At 40.5% G+C, this 16,738-nt stretch overlaps 1 protein-coding gene across 5 annotated transcripts in view; it reads left to right on the top strand.

Moving 5' to 3' along the window:
* The window catches only part of SGMS1 (sphingomyelin synthase 1), a 273,809-nt gene that overhangs the window by 24,077 nt on the left and 232,994 nt on the right, over positions 1 to 16,738 (top strand). For all 5 annotated transcript variants that reach the window (XM_087432208.1, XM_087432203.1, XM_087432206.1 and 2 more), the window contains exon 2: positions 8,840 to 8,935. The gene's annotated coding sequence lies outside the window, so the exon portion shown is untranslated. The remainder of the gene's footprint in view (positions 1 to 8,839; positions 8,936 to 16,738) is intronic.

The raw sequence follows: 16,738 nt of genomic DNA, 5'->3' as shown, positions 1-16,738 counted from the left end.
GGAATTTCTAAATTTTGAAAATTGCAGCCTCTGAAGTGGACTGTTGCAGGGAAACTGCACCTACACGTTTTATTAAATTCTAGGCTCCTAACAGCAAAGACAACGGCAGAGTGAGATTGAAAATACAAGGGCAAAACAATTAGGACACAACCAAGATATATGCAGATGGCATGCAAGTTTTGGATGGTCGTCTTTTTGTTACTGTTTTTTTTGGCAGCCACTCACTCTGTTGATCTCTGAAACATTTGTACAGATTTGTTGTTTTCGTCAGTCCTCATTCTTCATGACCCTGTCAGTGTTTGGTCCCTGCGTTATTCCAGCCCCTCCACCCTCTGCCTCTATGAAACCTCTTTCTTCTCTTGGCTTTTCTTATGCAAGAAAGTGGTATTCTGTGTCTCCTCCTGTCTTTTCCCTGCTCTTGGCTGCTTCCACCACCATCACTCTACTATCCACACACATCAGTGGTTTTCACTTCATTTTGTTCCCTGATGGCGTTTGTGCGGACACATAGCTGCTTTTCCATATCTGGGTATTTCTGCTTGTTTGTCGTGCTGTCTTCCCAGACTCAGTAGCTTAAAAACAAATTGACCTTAGAATGTTTGTAATGAGAAAGGACCTTTAAGATCATTTGCTTCATTGTCTCATTTTAGAGTTAGGTAAACTAAGGTTCAGGGAGGTGATGTGGCTTGTATAATTTCAGAGTCACCATTTGGTGAAATCAGGCTAGAAACCAAGGTTCTTGACCCTCTGTTCCTCTCAGAGCCTGTGTGTTGACTCCTCCTCACGCACTGACTCTGTCGTCTCCTGTACCGTTATTCCCCGGGCAAGGAACTTCAGAGCCACTTGACCCTCACGTGTCACCTTCTTCCCCACAAATAAAATGTCAAATATCCATTCACCAAGACTTACCAATTCTTTCTATGGTTTTAACATTTTAGTCAATAATTTTTAAAATTTACCAACAGTAAAATTTACTTTTTTGGAGCATATAGTTCTGTGAGTTTTAACACATGCATTGATTCACGTAACTACCACTACAAACAGCATACAGACCAATCCGTCATCCCTCAAATCCCCTGGTGCTGTCTATTTGTAGTCAGACTCTCCCGCTATCTCTAACTCCTGGCAACACTGATCTGTTCTCTGTTGCTGTAGTTTTGCCATTTCCAGAATATCAAAAAATTGGGGTTATATAGACTATACCGTTTTGAGAGCAGCTTCTTTCATTTAGCATAATGCATTTGAGATTCATCTATGTTGTTGTACATATCAATAATCTGTCCCTTTTTATTACTAAGTAGTATTCCAGCATATGAGTGTACCACAGTTTGTTTACCCATTCACCCATTCATTGCTTTCCCACCAACAATGTGTAGGAGTCCCAGTTGCTCTGCATCTTTGTCAGCACTTGATATTGCTGTTTTTAAAATTTAGCCATTCTGATAGGTGTGTAGTGGTATCTCATTGTGATTTTAATTTGCATTTCCTTAATGATTAATGATGTTGAACATGTTTTCATGTGCTTATTTGCCATTCTTCTCCTTGTTGTGTATATCTGTATATCTTCTGTCCAAAACGATGTTTGTTATACCTGTTGTCATTATTGTAACCCTATTCCAGGTGGTTATTGTGCCTAGCTTTTTATATCAACATTGTTGCCCATGCACCACAGTGTATTCCATAGGTCAAGGCACTGAGCTAGAAACTTTATGTACATAATCTCATTTTATCCTTACAAAATCTTCATGAGATAAGTAGTGTTTCCTATTTTTATGGAGGAGAAATAAGGACCCCATGTTCAGCAGATATTTATTGAGTCCCCACCATATGCTGTGAGCCAGTTATTGTATACATTTACTAGTTCTGTGACTTTAGGTAAGTCCTTTAATCTCTGAGTCAGTTTTATTATCTGTTAAATAGGGATATATATCATGATATTTTCTCTCAGGGTTATTGAGTGAGGGTTATAAAGAAGATTGTAGGAAACATGCTCAGCAGAAGGTCTGGCCCATGGTATATACTGAGAAAACATTAGCAATGGCTGCTTGTGTCGTTCTCTTCAAACACCTCATACGGTACTGAGGCTGTTTCTGCCCCTCACTGGCTACCTCCCTCTGGAATACTGCCCCTTGGTGGGTCTCCTACTCCACCCTGGATCAAATATCAGAACCGACACAAGATTCAGCCTTTTTCTTTTAAGAAACATGTTTCTCTGTTTCCTCTGTGTAGCTCACTCATGGATTGCATCACTTGGTCAAGAAGCTTGGGATTGGACCAATTTTGCAAAGCTGACCTACAATGCTGCAGTTAGTACTGCTCCCTCATCCCTCCCTGAAATGCAAAAAGGAGCAGTTAACCATGGAGATTGCTGGTAGCTAACCTGGGTGCTTTGTTCCTAAATTCACCTTTCATACTTTAAATACCTAATCTTAGGTATGGCAAAAGGATTACTATGGAAGGACTTTATCTCTCATAGCAATGGTGTATGTAGTGTTGTGGAAATTTTTTGTCATTTGCCAGTCATTTAATCAAGACTTTTCTTTATTGGCCAGATAATTTGAGATGATTTCCAGGAAACTGGAAATATGTTTGAAGAGATGTTGCTATTGAAATGAGTGCTTAAGATTTTCTAAAGGCAGTAACAGAAAAGTTAAAAGAGCCCAATGAGTCCATTTTACTTTGAGTCTATTCCAGCTCCAGTGTTTATGTAAAGAAAATCTAACTTTTGCTGATATCATAAAGAGTTGATCTAGTTGGCAAGGTTATTCTGTTGAGGGTAGAACAGAAAGAGGAAATCATAGTAGTAAAAAAAATCATGATACAAAGATGGCTTTTTACAAATTGTCAAGTCACCTGTTATGGACTATGTGAGGCTTTGTATGGGGAAGCAAGGGTATGGTTACAGTTGGCCCCTGCTTTTTCCTATTAGATAGCTAGAGCACGTTTTCACTTAATCCTTTGATTGTTAAGCGTGCTGATGCCCACCGTGTGCCGGGTCCGTTTTATGTGTTAGTCTCTTTAATCCTCATAGCAACCCTTTGAAATAAAAGATAGCCCCATATTACAGATGAAAACATCCTCTGGAGAGGCCATTTGACCTGCCCAGTGTAACCCCATAAGGAGGTGGTGTTGAGCACTGGTTTTCTGACTGCCTGCTGCTCTTATTGACACCTCCTCCACCACAGTCCACCTGTCGTGGAGGCATGGCAGCGGCTGCCCACTGCTGCCCGCTACTGCCCGCTGCTCACCAAAAAGGCCAGCACACCATCTCCCAATATGGCATCTGTTTCCTTCTTGGGGGCTGTTTCGGACCTAAGGTCAACACTTGACTACCACAAGCCCTGGGATTAGGCAGTTTTATTTTGTCCAGAAGGCCCATTATAGAAAGTATAAGAACTTTGAAGTCAGAGACAAGGTTCAGGTGGTGCCTCCACCATTTTATTTTATTGCCTATGTGATTTTGGCCAAATTATTTAATCTCCCAGAGCCTAAGTTTCTTTGGCTATAAAATGGGAGTAATATATACCTGGTAGAGATGTGGGCAGGATTAGAAGTAATGCAGTAGAGCACTTAGCAAGTGCTTGACACGTTGCAAATACTTAGTAACGGGTGGCTACTATTGTCACCATTGCGGGGCCTTCTGGCTGGTCCTGGGGCACTGAAGAAGCTGCCCAGCGTAGTGGTTAAGAATATGGATTCTAGAGTAAACCTCTTGGGTTCAAATCCTTGTTCTAACACTTATCAGCTGTATGACCATGCACAACTTAATTGCTTTCTATGCCTCAGTTTCCTCCATCTGTAAAATGAGTGTAATAATAGTTCTTCCCTCATAGGGATAAACGATTGTAAAGAGACAAATAAAAATTGTCAGAGGTTGAGTTGAAATGACCTCATTTTGGTCATCTAGTGCCTTTGTTTCTTTCAGTGACATCATCTGAGCCTCCTTGAAATTTACAATAACATTTCTTCTTCCTGCTCAGATTGATAGAATTTCTCATTTTTTGTACATAATGCCAACAGAAACATTCGATATCATATTTTTACTAGAAATACAGATTAAATTATCATAAAAATTACTTTTGCCACCTAAGAAACTGAGTTAATCTAAAAAGGACAACTTTTTGTATAGAGAATACCTAAGTATTTTTTGTAGAATTACTACACATAAAATCAGGTGTAATAAATAACAATCTCATAGGTGAAAATATATATATTTTTTTAATTTTTTTTTTTTGTGTGAGGAGATCAGCCCTGTGCTAGCATCTGCCAATCCTCCTCTTCTTTTGCCGAGGAAGACTGGCCTGGGCTAACATCCGTGCCCATCTTCCTCCACTTTATATGGGACGCCGCCACAGCATGGCTTGCCAAGCAGTACGTCAGTGCACGCCCGGGATCCGAATTGGCAAACCCCGGGCCGCCGCAGCGGAGTGCGTGCACTTAACCGCTTGCGCCACCGGGCCAGCCCTCATAGGTGAAAATATAAAAAAACATAACCACCTCTCTGTTAAAAAACAAACAAAAAGTACTATTTCACTGAAATGATTTGACTCTCCTGCTTTAATCTTGAATTTGGCTGGGTTGCATGTAAGTTAATTGTTTTCCCCTTGAAGATGACAGCAATAAGATGGGACCATAGATGTGAGTCCACCAGGAGGTAAACAGTCTCTGAATTTAATGTAGGTCTCAAAATCCAATTTGACTTATACCCGTAGGCAGTGCGTGGTGCTGGCTGGGTCTGCATCATTATTCCGAAGTCTGTCCTGATGTCCTGTGACTAATGTGTTCCAGCTGTCTGGGTCACTACTTTGGAGTACTATTTATTTGCAGTAGTGATGCTGCAAATAGGAAAAGCCTTTCCTTTTGTTGGTTGAAAGCTTTGCTGGTAATGAGCAAAACAAACATGCCTCTTTTTTGGAGAGAGACTGGAAAGGCGGCTAAAGAGTCAATTGTACACAACCACTTTAGAAAACAATTTGGCATTACTTAGAAGAGCTTAACATGTGCAATCAGAAAGCCCAGCTCTCCTCTCCTAGGTATACACTCTGGAGAAACTCTCTGTGTGCACCAGGGAACGAGCACTAGAATGTAAAGGACAGGGCCGGCCCTGTGGCTTAGCGGTTAAGTGCGTGCGCTCCGATGCGGGCGGCCCGGGTTCGGATCCCGGGCGCGCACAGACACACTGCTTCTCCGGCCACGCTGAGGCTGCGTCCCACATACAGCAACTAGAAAATGTGCAACTATGACATACAACTATCTACTGGGGCTTTGGGGGAAAATAAATAAATAAATAAAATTATAAAAAAAAAAAAAAAAGAATGTAAAGGACAGCATTATTCATAACAGCAAAAATTGAAAAATCCCCAGATGATCCTCCATGGGAGAGTAGAGCAGTAAATTGTGGGTATGTTCACACAATGAGAACTATATAGTGGTGAAAAATCAACTACAGCCACCTGAGTCAACAGGGATGAATCTCAAAATCAACATCTTAAGAGGCAAGTCTTAACATACATAGTCTAGTGTCATTTATATTTGGCTTAAAACCAGGAAGAACGCAGCAACATATTGAGAATACGTATGCGGTAAAACCATAAAGAGGAGCAAAGGAATAATTAACTCACAATTTAGGCTAGTGGTTATCTGGAGGGTTTGGAGGGAGAATGGAGGGAACAGGGGTAATCAGGAACGGGCATACAGGTCTTCCAAAAAAAACCTCAGCACCACCACCAACTGGGTATTATGTATATGGGATTTATTTTATTATTCTTTAAGCTGACATATGTTATTGTATTAGTTATCACTGCCTAACAAGTTACCTCAAAATTTGGCAGCTTAAAACACTGATAAACATCATCTCTCACATTTTCTGTGTTGGTCAGGAAATCGGGAGCAGCTTAGCTGGGTGGTTCCAACCTGGGGTCTCTCATAGAGTTGCAGTCAAAATGTCAGCTGAAGCAGCCATTATCTGAAGGCTTGACTGGGCTGGAGGATCTGCTTTAAGAAGGCTTACTCACCTGGCTGTTGCAGGAGGCCTCAGTTCCTCACCATGTGGGCTTCTCTGTAGAGTTTGACTGTTCTCATGACCTGGCAGCCAGGTTCCCTGCCAAGACAGAGTGAGAGGGAAGCTGCTCTTTTGACCTAGCCTTTGAAGTCACACTCCATCATTTTCCCAATATTGTATTGGTTATAAATGCCAGCCTTATTCAGTGTGGGAGGGGACTACACGACAGCATGAATACCAGGAGGCAGGGATCATTGGGGGCCATCTTGGAGGCTGGCTACCATGGTTATATACTTTTTAATATAATATACTTTACAATAAAAAGTTTTTAGAGACAAGATAAATTGGTAAGCTTATTTTTCCTTAGTAATGATGCAGACATCCATTTAAATGAAAATTACTGTGAATGCTGAATGTGTTACCAATCAGTATGGGGTTGAAGAAATATCAGTGGTGTAAACTGAGTAACTGAGTGGCAGGAACCTGACTGACAAGCATGTCCATGGGGCAAGGGTAGGGGGCCGTGAAGAGAGGGACTTCAGTAATACTTACATCAGGGTGTGTGGCGTAGAGATGGGATTGTATGTGCCAACTTCATTCTACCTGAACCAAGATCTGGCAAAAATCGAGGACTCCTGAATTTGAAGAGAATTCTCCAGAGCAAGGACCATTGGTAGCTTCCTGGGCTCATTGTGATATTAAAATCCCTGCCAGCTTCACACCTTCCACAAGACTACCATTAATGGAAAAGGAGAGAGAGTGCATGTAAGAGTGTAGCTGGAAATGAACTAGGCAAGTAAGGATAGGAGTTTCAGCTTAAAAAATCATGCAAAGATTGCATTCTACTCCATAATGCATACTTGTTTTAATATTAACAGCTTTTACATTATTGATTCATTTGCTTGTCCTTCCCTCACCAAAATCTTTGAGTAAAGTTGATGTTTCCAAAGGTACATCACGTTTTTTTCCTTGGTTTTCTGTCGCTCTTTGCATAACTTCTTGGTGAGTATTCCTGGAGTCCAGGCGCTCCAGTTTTTGCGGCATTGAGTCACATCCCTGTCTCCTTTGTGGGTCGTAACATCTTTGTGAACAGGTGTTCCAACCCCCACGTGAGGAAGCAGCTTGGAGAGGTTCTCTTGATTTTTAATCAAGCTAAGGAGTAGAGGAGACAGGACTGAAAGCCAGGTGCAGGGGGTCCCTGACTAGCTTTCTCAGGCTTTTGTACCCCAGCACTATCACGTGTTAGACTTCCGCATCTCTACACCTTTGTGTGTGCAGAATTTTGTTGATCAGCAGATGAAGGGCCACTTTAGGCCATCATATAGGGACACTACAATCTTCCCAATTGTAGTTTGGATGCTCCTTCTGTCTTTATTGGTGGAGGAGTGTCTGTGCCATTATATTCTGTTGTATTTTTCATTTTATAAAAATGAATGGAAAATCCTCAACAACAAGTAAAAATTGCTTTTTGTTGTGGCAAAGATAAAAATCACCAGGGGTGCCATGTGATGCTTGTTTTACTTCCCTTGGCCAACAGTGTACTCTTTGGAGAAAGAAGGGAGAAAAATGAAATACATAGATATAAAATGTCAAAAATACATTAAGGGTTATTGCGGTAAAAAGGAAAGTGTAATTACTAATAGTAATTACAGTAATTGGTAATCATAATTATAATATTAATGGTACTATTAAGAATGATTATTGGGGCCAGCTTGGTGGTGTAGCAGTTAGGTTTGTGCTCTCCACTTCGGCAGCCCGGAGTTCACAGGTTTGAATCCCAGGCACGGACGTACGCTCTGCTCATCAAGCCATGTGTGGCGGCGTTCCACATATAAAATAGAGGAAGATGGGCACAGATGTTAGCTCAGGGCTAATCTTTCTCAGCAAAAAGGAGGATTGGCAACAGATGTTAGCTCAGAGCCAATCTTGCTACCCGCCCCGAAAAAAGAATGTTTATTAATATAAACTCTCAGGGAACAAACTGCAGCACGCACCCCCAAACCTCCCAATGACATATGAATGTATTGTTTGGCCACGTGGCTTTGAGGTTGGTTTTCAAGAGAGCATCTTGTTGGGGGGATGGGGACAACCTGTATGGTGAGATGAGCCCTCAGCTTGTGGTAAGGAGACCTAAATAGGAGTTTTATCTCTGGTGGTTTCTAGTTGAATGTCCTTGTCATACATCATCTCTGACACTTAGCTGCCCTTTCTGGAAAATGGAATCAGTAAACTCTGCTTACCTGCTTACCTCACAGGGCAGTGGGGAGGATCATATGTAATAGATAATGCCAAAATGTAAGGTGTGGTGGAGGCATCGTGAAGATGACTTGCAGGCCACGGTGCCCCTTTGCCCTATAGCGTGTGTTGTAGTTAAGAACAGTAGTAGATCGGATCTGAATACCTTTGCCTGCAAGGACTCCAGGAGGATCAGCAATTCAGGCATAGTTCTAAGAGTGTACGTGGATGCCTTCTAAGTGTGGTCTCAGAAATCCAAAGTCAGAGTGAAGCTCAGGTCCTTGAAGCTCCGGCTTTTGTTTCAGTGAAGTCTGGGCTACGTCACTGCTCTGAAATTGATGTGAGTTAAAAGAAACTCACTGAAGAATTCCTTTGTTCCAGAAGTTCCTAGTGTGGGTGAGGGTAATCGTCGTTCCTCACATTCAGTATGTGATGGGATCATTTTTGTCTCTTTTCGTTTTTCTCCTTGCTTAAAAAACAAATAGTTACAGCAATATTTTAATCCATAGGCTTGTCATATATGAAGAACATTTTCTCAACTGAAATAGCATTAACTTAATAAAAATCCTTGGTGATAACATATTGTTTTGCTTATTCTTGCAGGGTGAGGGCAGCATGAACGATCCTTGAATGTGCCTTTGGGCATATTTAGCCATTCGTTTTTGATTAGGAGAGAGAAGACCACGATCCACTGGAAAGGTGAGTAAAGATTTCTATGCGGCTTTTTATTATGAAAATTTTCAAACATACTGAAGAGTTAAAAGAAAGTACGAGTTTCTGTGTACCCACTACCTATGTTTAACAGTTATTAGCATTTTGCCACATTGTGTGTGTGTGTGGTGTGGGGGGGGGGCGGTTTGAGCATTTTTCTGCTGAAACGTGAAAATAAGTTGAAGACATCATAACCTTTTATCCTAAATTCTTGAGGATACAGTTCCTAAAAATAAGGATATTCTCCCCTGAGAGGCGTTTTAGAACATTCATAAACTATGTGACATAGAATCATTTAGCTAAACAGTTGTAATTTCCTATTAAAATGTGTAATTTTGAATTTATGCTCCCTTTATGGCTGACATAAGTAAAGTCAAATTTTAAAAAATCTTTAAACAGTGATTTATTTAATGGACAGATAAGCAATATGATTGTGTTTGATATGAGAAACATCTGAATATAAAGGAGTGGAGTTTGTACTGTACATGTGCCCTGTATAAGAGAGGATTAGTGTGTTCTCTTCCTTCCTCATAATCTGCCCGTCTGCCCCTCTGTGGCTGACGTGTATTGTTAGGTCAGTGGATCTGATTACGACTCTTGCCTTCTTCCTGATCAGCATTCATAAATAGACCAGTCTCTGTGACCTGATATGATTAAAGGTCTTAATTGATTTTTTAAACAGAACTTATAACAAAATATGAAAAGAATATGATTGGTAATGTCAAGTTGAAGTTACTATATTAAAATCAACAATCAAGAGATTCAAAATGATTCCCAGCCCTCTAACTTGACTACCTGAATTGAAACCTTACATAAAATCTTAAAGATGTGTTCAGCTATGATTATGCTTATAGATTATTATACATTATAGCCAATTATACAATTGATTATTACAACTCTGCGGTTCTTGCGGGCTGGCTGTCAACTGTTCTGCCTTCTAATCTCAGTTAAGTTTTATTTACGGTACCTTTCTCAAGTGGTCCCTGAGTACCTCAGCATTTCTTCATAGGTGTTTATGAACTAGAGTTGCCCATTTAGAGCATTATTTTAAAAGAATTCTATTTTAGTGAGCCTTTAGGGCAGTGGAGGCTTCTTACATTCTCGTTTCTGATTTAGAACAAAGAGTTAGTGATGGCAGCAAAATTTCTTTAAAAGACACTGACATTCTGAAGGAGCTGTGACTGGAATTATAGGTAGTTTAGAATGATCTAGTTTGATTTTTTGCTCTTTGGTCTCTGTTTGGTTGTACTTTGAAAAGATGAGGAGGAGTGAGTGAGGCTCTGCCTGAGGCAAAAAGGCTTTGAAGGATGGACGGGGGGAAGGTGTAAGGGGCCCTGTATGAGGCCTTCATTTGGCTCTCTGGCCCAGGACCACTTAGATATGGGGTAATTTTTTTTAACTTTCAATTGAAATAGACTATACATGCAGAAAATACTCATTTTAAGTGTATAGCTCAGTATAATTTCACAAACTGAACGCACCCATGTAACCAGCACACAGATTAAGAAGCAGAACGTTACCCCCACAACCTCATGTCTTCTTCTAGACACTAGACACTACCTTGCTCATGGGTAACTATTCTTTTGATTTCTAGCAGTGTAAGTTAGTTTTGCCTGTTTTTCTTTCTGCATGCATGTGTGCATGTGTAATATATAAGGCAGACTATACTCTTTTGTGTCTGGCTTTTCTCATTCAACAATGTATTCAAGAGATTCCTCCATATTATTGCATCTAGTTATAGATTGTTCATTTTCATTGCTATAGAGCCTTCCATTGTGTGAGAATAAAACAGTTCATTCATTCTACTAGATGCAGGTAATTTTTTGAGGTTCCCCCGCAGAGGGTACCCTCTGGCAGAAATGAAGATTAAAAAGGTTTTATCCTCACTGTGGTTACAGTCGAGGTAGTCCCAGGTTGTTCAACCTCTGCCCAGCTTCTGCTGTGACATGGAGGAGGAATCCAGAGAGCAGATAAAAGATTGAGACACAGTTGGGAGACATGTCTGTGGTGTTTTAGTCCTGTAGTGATTACTGCTGCTTTTCCTGTGACTCACCGTGTCCCTTTTCACTGTGTTCCCTGCTGACACGTTTTCTACATCCTCTTCTCTGCCATTGTTACTTTCTTTATAACCCTTCCAAGGAGACCATGCAGAATAATCAAACAACAGGTAATCAATGAATGTTTAAAGTTTATTAGGTGTTGATATTAGGTGTTAGATGAAAGACAAATCATTGAAAGTCCTGGGCTTACTCTCAAGGAGCCTATGTTGTGGTTACGGATTCTGTGTTACCCGTGGGTACCGATATGGGCCACATCCCTGGAAACTAGTTGTACTGTAGAATCTAGGATGTAAATTCAAGGGCTTGCATTGGCCAGGCTGGTAATAACATGGCTGAAATTAATGAGGGTTCCTCAATAAGAAGTGATGGGGGGGGCCGGCCCGGTGGCGCAAGTGGTTAAGTGCGCGCGCTCTGCTGCGGCGGCCCGAGATTCCCCGGTTCGGATCCCGGGTGCGCACCGATGCACCGCTTGGTAAGCCATGCAGTGGCAGCATCCCATATAAAGTGGAGGAAGATGGGCACGGATGTTAGCCCAGGGCCAGTCTTCCTCAGCAAAAAAAAAGGAGAGGATTGACAGACGTTAGCACAGGGCTGATCTTCCTCACAAAAAAAAAAAAAGAAGCGATGGGCACAGTGGAAAATGAGCGTATTTGCCAATTTTTGATCTAACAAAACATGTCTGGCTGAATTTAGCAAGTCCACCAATTTCCAACTATTAGGGAATAGAGTGTTCATTGTAAGAAAGTGATTCCCATGGGATTTGGATGTTTTTATTCCCAAATTCTGTTTTTGTACATAAAGTTTTATTTAAACACAATCATGCTCATTTGTTTATGTATTGTCTTTGACCATTTTTGGGTTATAACAGCAGAGTTGAATAGTTGTAAGAGAGACTAGGATTGAGTAGTTGCGTCAGTGAGCGTATGGCCCACAAAGCCTAAAATATTTACCATCTGGCCCTTTACAAAAAAGTTTGCTAACTCATGCTTTACTTCATAAAAGCAGGGACATAGTACAGGCATACCTCATTTTATTGTGCTTCACAGATATTGTGGTTTTTACAAATAGAAGTTTTTGGCAACCCTGCAATGAGCAAGTCTATTGGTGCCATTTTTTCAACAGCATTTACTTACTGTGTGTCTCTGTGTCACATTTTGGTAATTCTCACAATATTTAAAGCTTTTTCATTATTATTATATTTTTTATGGTGATCTGTGATCAATGATCTTAGATGTTACTGTTGAATTGTTTTAGGGTGCCACGAACTGCACCCACATAAGACGGTGAACTTAATTGATAAATGTCATGTGTGTTCTGACTACTCTACTGACTGGCCGTTCTCTGACTCGCTCCCTCTCCTTGGGCCTCTCTATTCCTTGAGACGCACCTATGTTGAAGTTAGGCCAACTAATAAGCCTACAGTGGCCTCCAAGTGTTCAAGTGAAAAGAAGAGTCACACATCTCTCACTTTAAATCAAAAACTAGAAATGATTAAGCTTAGTGAGGAAGGCATGTCGAAAGCTGAGACAGGCTGAAAGCTAGGCCTCTTGCACCAAACAGTTAGCCAAGTGGTGAATGCAAAGGAAAAGTTCTTAAAGGAAATTAAAAGCGCTACTCCAGTGAACACACGAATCATAAGAAAGCAAAACAGCCATATTGCTGATATGGAGAAAGTTTTACTGGTCTGGATAGAAGGTCAAACCAGCCACAACATTCCCTTAAGCCAAAGCCTAATTCAGAGCAAGGCCCTAACTCCCTTCGGTTCTAGGAAAGCTGAGAGAGGTGAGGAAGCTGCTGAAGAAGAGTTTGAAGCTAGCAGAGGTTGGTTCATGAGGTTTAAGGAAAGAAGCCATCTCCATAACACAAAAGTGCAAGTTGAAGCAGCAAGTGCTGATGTAGAAGCTGCAGCAAGTTATCCAGAAGATCTAGCTGAGATAATTCATGAAGGTGGCTACACTAAAGAACAGATTTTCAATGTACACGAAACAGCCTTATGTTGGAAGAAGATGCCGTCTAGGACTGTCATAGCTAGAGAGGAGAAGTCAGTGCCTGGCTTCAAAGCTTCTAAGGACAGGCTGACTTTCTTGTTAGGGGCTCATGCAACTGGTGATTTTCAGTTGAAGCCAAGGCTTATTTACTATCCTGAAAAGCCTAGAGCCCTTAAGAGTTATGCTAAATGTACTCTGCCTGTGCTCTATAAGTGGAACAACAAGGCATGGATGACAACACATATGTTTACAACATGGTTTACTGAATATTTTAAGCCCACTATTGAGACCTACTGCTCAGAAGAACAGACTTCTTTCAAAATATTACTGCTTATTGACAACACATCTGGTCACTCAAGAGCTCTGATGGAGATGTACAACAAGATTAATGTTGTTTTCATGTCTACTAACACAACATCCATTCTACAGCCCATGGATCAAGGAGTAATTTTGACTTTCAGGTCTTATTATTTAAGAAATAATTTTGTAATAATAATTTTGGCACCCTATAGCTGCCATAGATGGTGATTTCTCTGATGGATCTGGGCAAAGTAAATTGAAAACTTTTTGCAAAGGATTCACCATTTTAGATGCCATTAAGAACATTTGTGATTCATGGGAAGAGGTGAAAATACCAACATTAACAGGAGTTGGGAATAAGTTGATTCCAGTCTTTATGGATGACTTTGAAGGGTTCAAGACTTCAGTAGAGGAAATAACTGCAGATGCGGTAGAAATAGCAAGAGAACTAGAATTAGAAGTGGCTCAAGATGTGACTAAATTGCTACAATCTCATGATTAAACGGATGAGGAGTTACTTCTTATGGATGAGGAAAGAAGGAGATTTTTTGAGATGGCATCTACTCCTGGTGAAGATACTGTGAAGATTGTTCAAATGACAACAAAGGATTTAGAATATTACATAAGCTTAGTTGATAAAGCAGCAGCAGGGTTTGAGAGGACTGACTCTTATTTTGAGAGAAGTTCTACTGTGGGTAAAATGCTATCAAACAGCATTGCATGCTACAGAGAACTCGTTTGTGAAAGGAAGAGTCAATTGATGTGGCAAACTTCGTTGTTGTCTTATTTTAAGAAATTGCCACAGCCACCCCAGCCTTCAGCATCCACCACCCTGATCAGTCAGCAGCCAACAACATCAAGGCAAGACCCTCCACCAGCAAAAAGATTATGGCTTGCTGAAGGCTCAGATGATGGTTAGCATTTTTTAGCAATAAGGTATTTTTTATTAAAGTATGTACATTTTTGTGTGTGTGTGAAGAAGATTAGTCCTGAGCTAACATCTGTTGCCAATCCTCCTCTTTTTGCTGAGGAAGACTGGCCCTGGGCTAACATCCGTGCCCATCTTCCTCTACTTTATATGGGACGCTGCCACAGCATGGCTTGACAAGTGGTGCATTGGTACGCCCCTGGGACCCGAACCTGCAAACCCCGGGCCGCTGAAGAGGAGTGCACGTGCTTAACTGCTGCGCCACCGGGCCGGCCCCTTGTACATTGTTTTTTGAGACATAATGCTATTATTGCACACTTCATAGACTACACTGTAGTGTAAACATAATGTTTATATGCACTGGGAAACTGAAAAATTCATGTGGCTTGCTACTGTGATATTCACTTTATTGTGGTGGTCTGGACCCAAACCCACAATGTCTCCAAGATGTGCCTATGTAGTCATGAAATAGTCTGAACCCATTAATTTTAGTGTTGATGCCTTTATTCATTTATTTGTCCAACAAATATTTGCAGTGGCTATTGTATGTCAGGCATAAAACAATGATAGTCAGATATGGTTCTGCCTTTGTGGAATTTACAAGAGGCTGCTATAATCGTGAAGTTCCATTCTAAGATCGTGATTTCTTTTTTTTTTTTTTTTAAGATTTTTATTTATTTATTTTTCCCCCAAAGCCCCAGTAGATAGTTGTATGTCGTAGCTGCACATCCATTCTAGTTGCTGTATGTGGGATGCGGCCTCAGCATGGCCGGAGAAGCGGTGCGTCGGTGCTCGCCCGGGATCCGAACCCCGGGCCGCCAGCAGCGGAGCGCGCGCACTTAACCACTAAGCCACGGGGCCGGCCCAAAGATCGTGATTTCTATGAATCAAAACAAAAGTGTCATATGGAACTAGAATTACCAAATCCTTAATTTAAAACTAATATGTCAGCTATATTTATTAATTTTATAAATTTGACAAACACTTTACATAATCTAATGGCTACTTTGGTTGTAAGGCATATGTAGTGTGACGTGCATAGAAATGATCACGGGTTTAAAAGTCCTAATTGTTTACATGTGGTAACACCACACTATTTGAAGGCAGCATGTCTGGATAGGGCCATGAGCTTTGAAGTGAATACCACAGCAAGCCAAGCAGACCTCCGATTGTATGCTACTTAATAATAAATAATAAACCTCAACAGAAAGAACATCACACTAAGGTCCTCAACAGAAAGAACATCACACTAAGGTAATAAAGTTTGGGATGTAGTGTAACAAATTAATCTCTCTCTGTTGATATGCTTATCTGTACACCTACTCCAGTTTGTAAGTTTGTTTCTTAATAGGAGGCTATAGAGGGCATTGTAATGAACGTTGAAAATAAAGAAATATTTCTTATATTTCTCTAAGGAATGTGAAACTATTTTTTAACGTTGTTTTAACTCGATTAGCATTTTCATGTATGCTCATATATGTTGTATGGAGTGGACTCTTGGGCTGTGCGTGACTGCGCCTTTGCTACCCCCAGCCTGTCCTCTGACAGATAAAAAGGAAATGAGTCCGCTGTTAATCAGTAAGCCATCATAAGCCATGATGGCTGCGTTGCTTTCTTCCAGCCTGAGAGGTCTTTTAGGAAGTGAGACTGGACATTTGTTTGGAAGTTGTAGTTACAGTTATTTAACTGTGTCTGATAATTTGAAGATGGGAAAATGCATGAAGGCCTGGTAATGTTTACACATTGCCTTAGGAGCCTTCAGACATCAAAGGGAATGTAATTTGCCACCTTTTGAGGCAGTGATCTGGGTGACCAACAGTGACCAAGAGTCCTCTGAAATCTAAGACTCTTGTGAGGATTTGTCTGAAGGAACCACTGAGAAATGTTAGCTGGTGCAATGAATAGTTTAATGAATGTGATTAAAACTCCATACTGGTTTGTTTTGTTGCCAAAATTAATAAATAAACTTAAGGTGTAGTTTGTTTATGAGGAAGAAATGATATATATCCATTCACATCTTCTGCTTCTTGGGTTAAAATGTTTTTAAAAATTCTGTTCTGTTCGTCATCTTAGTAATTTTTTATAGTGGTTTGGATTTAGAGGTAAATGAAAATTGAAAATTGAGAAGATTGAGAGAAAATAAACATTATGGTTTTTTCCTTACAAAGCTGGAAACTGCAGGCTTCACTTCTTTGGTTAAAAATAAAGTTTTAGGAAACAGATTTGATGATAGGCCAAATCTCTTGTTCTGTGGCATTAGAAAAACTAGATCTTCTCTTCTACCTAACATGGAGTTCTTTTGTCAAGAACTCCAGCCTCAGGAGTGTTTAATTTGTCAAGGCTAGCTAATAAAAATTTACTTTCTCAGTCTCTCAAGTTTTATTTTTCAGAGAGGGGAAAGTACTGAAGTAAAGATGAATATAGCTTGATGGAACAACATGTGTTTTAGGAAGAATATCAGGGTGATTCTCTTGGTTGCAAGTGACAGAAAACCAAATTCAAACTATCTTAAGTG

This window comes from Ceratotherium simum, chromosome 6 (genome assembly GCF_057802395.1).
Source record: "Ceratotherium simum simum isolate JZ-2026a chromosome 6, ASM5780239v1, whole genome shotgun sequence".
In the NCBI taxonomy this organism is placed as follows: Eukaryota; Metazoa; Chordata; class Mammalia; order Perissodactyla; family Rhinocerotidae; genus Ceratotherium; species Ceratotherium simum.
The sequence above is the reverse complement of the archived record's forward strand: the minus strand, read 5'-3'. Positions and strand labels throughout refer to the sequence as shown.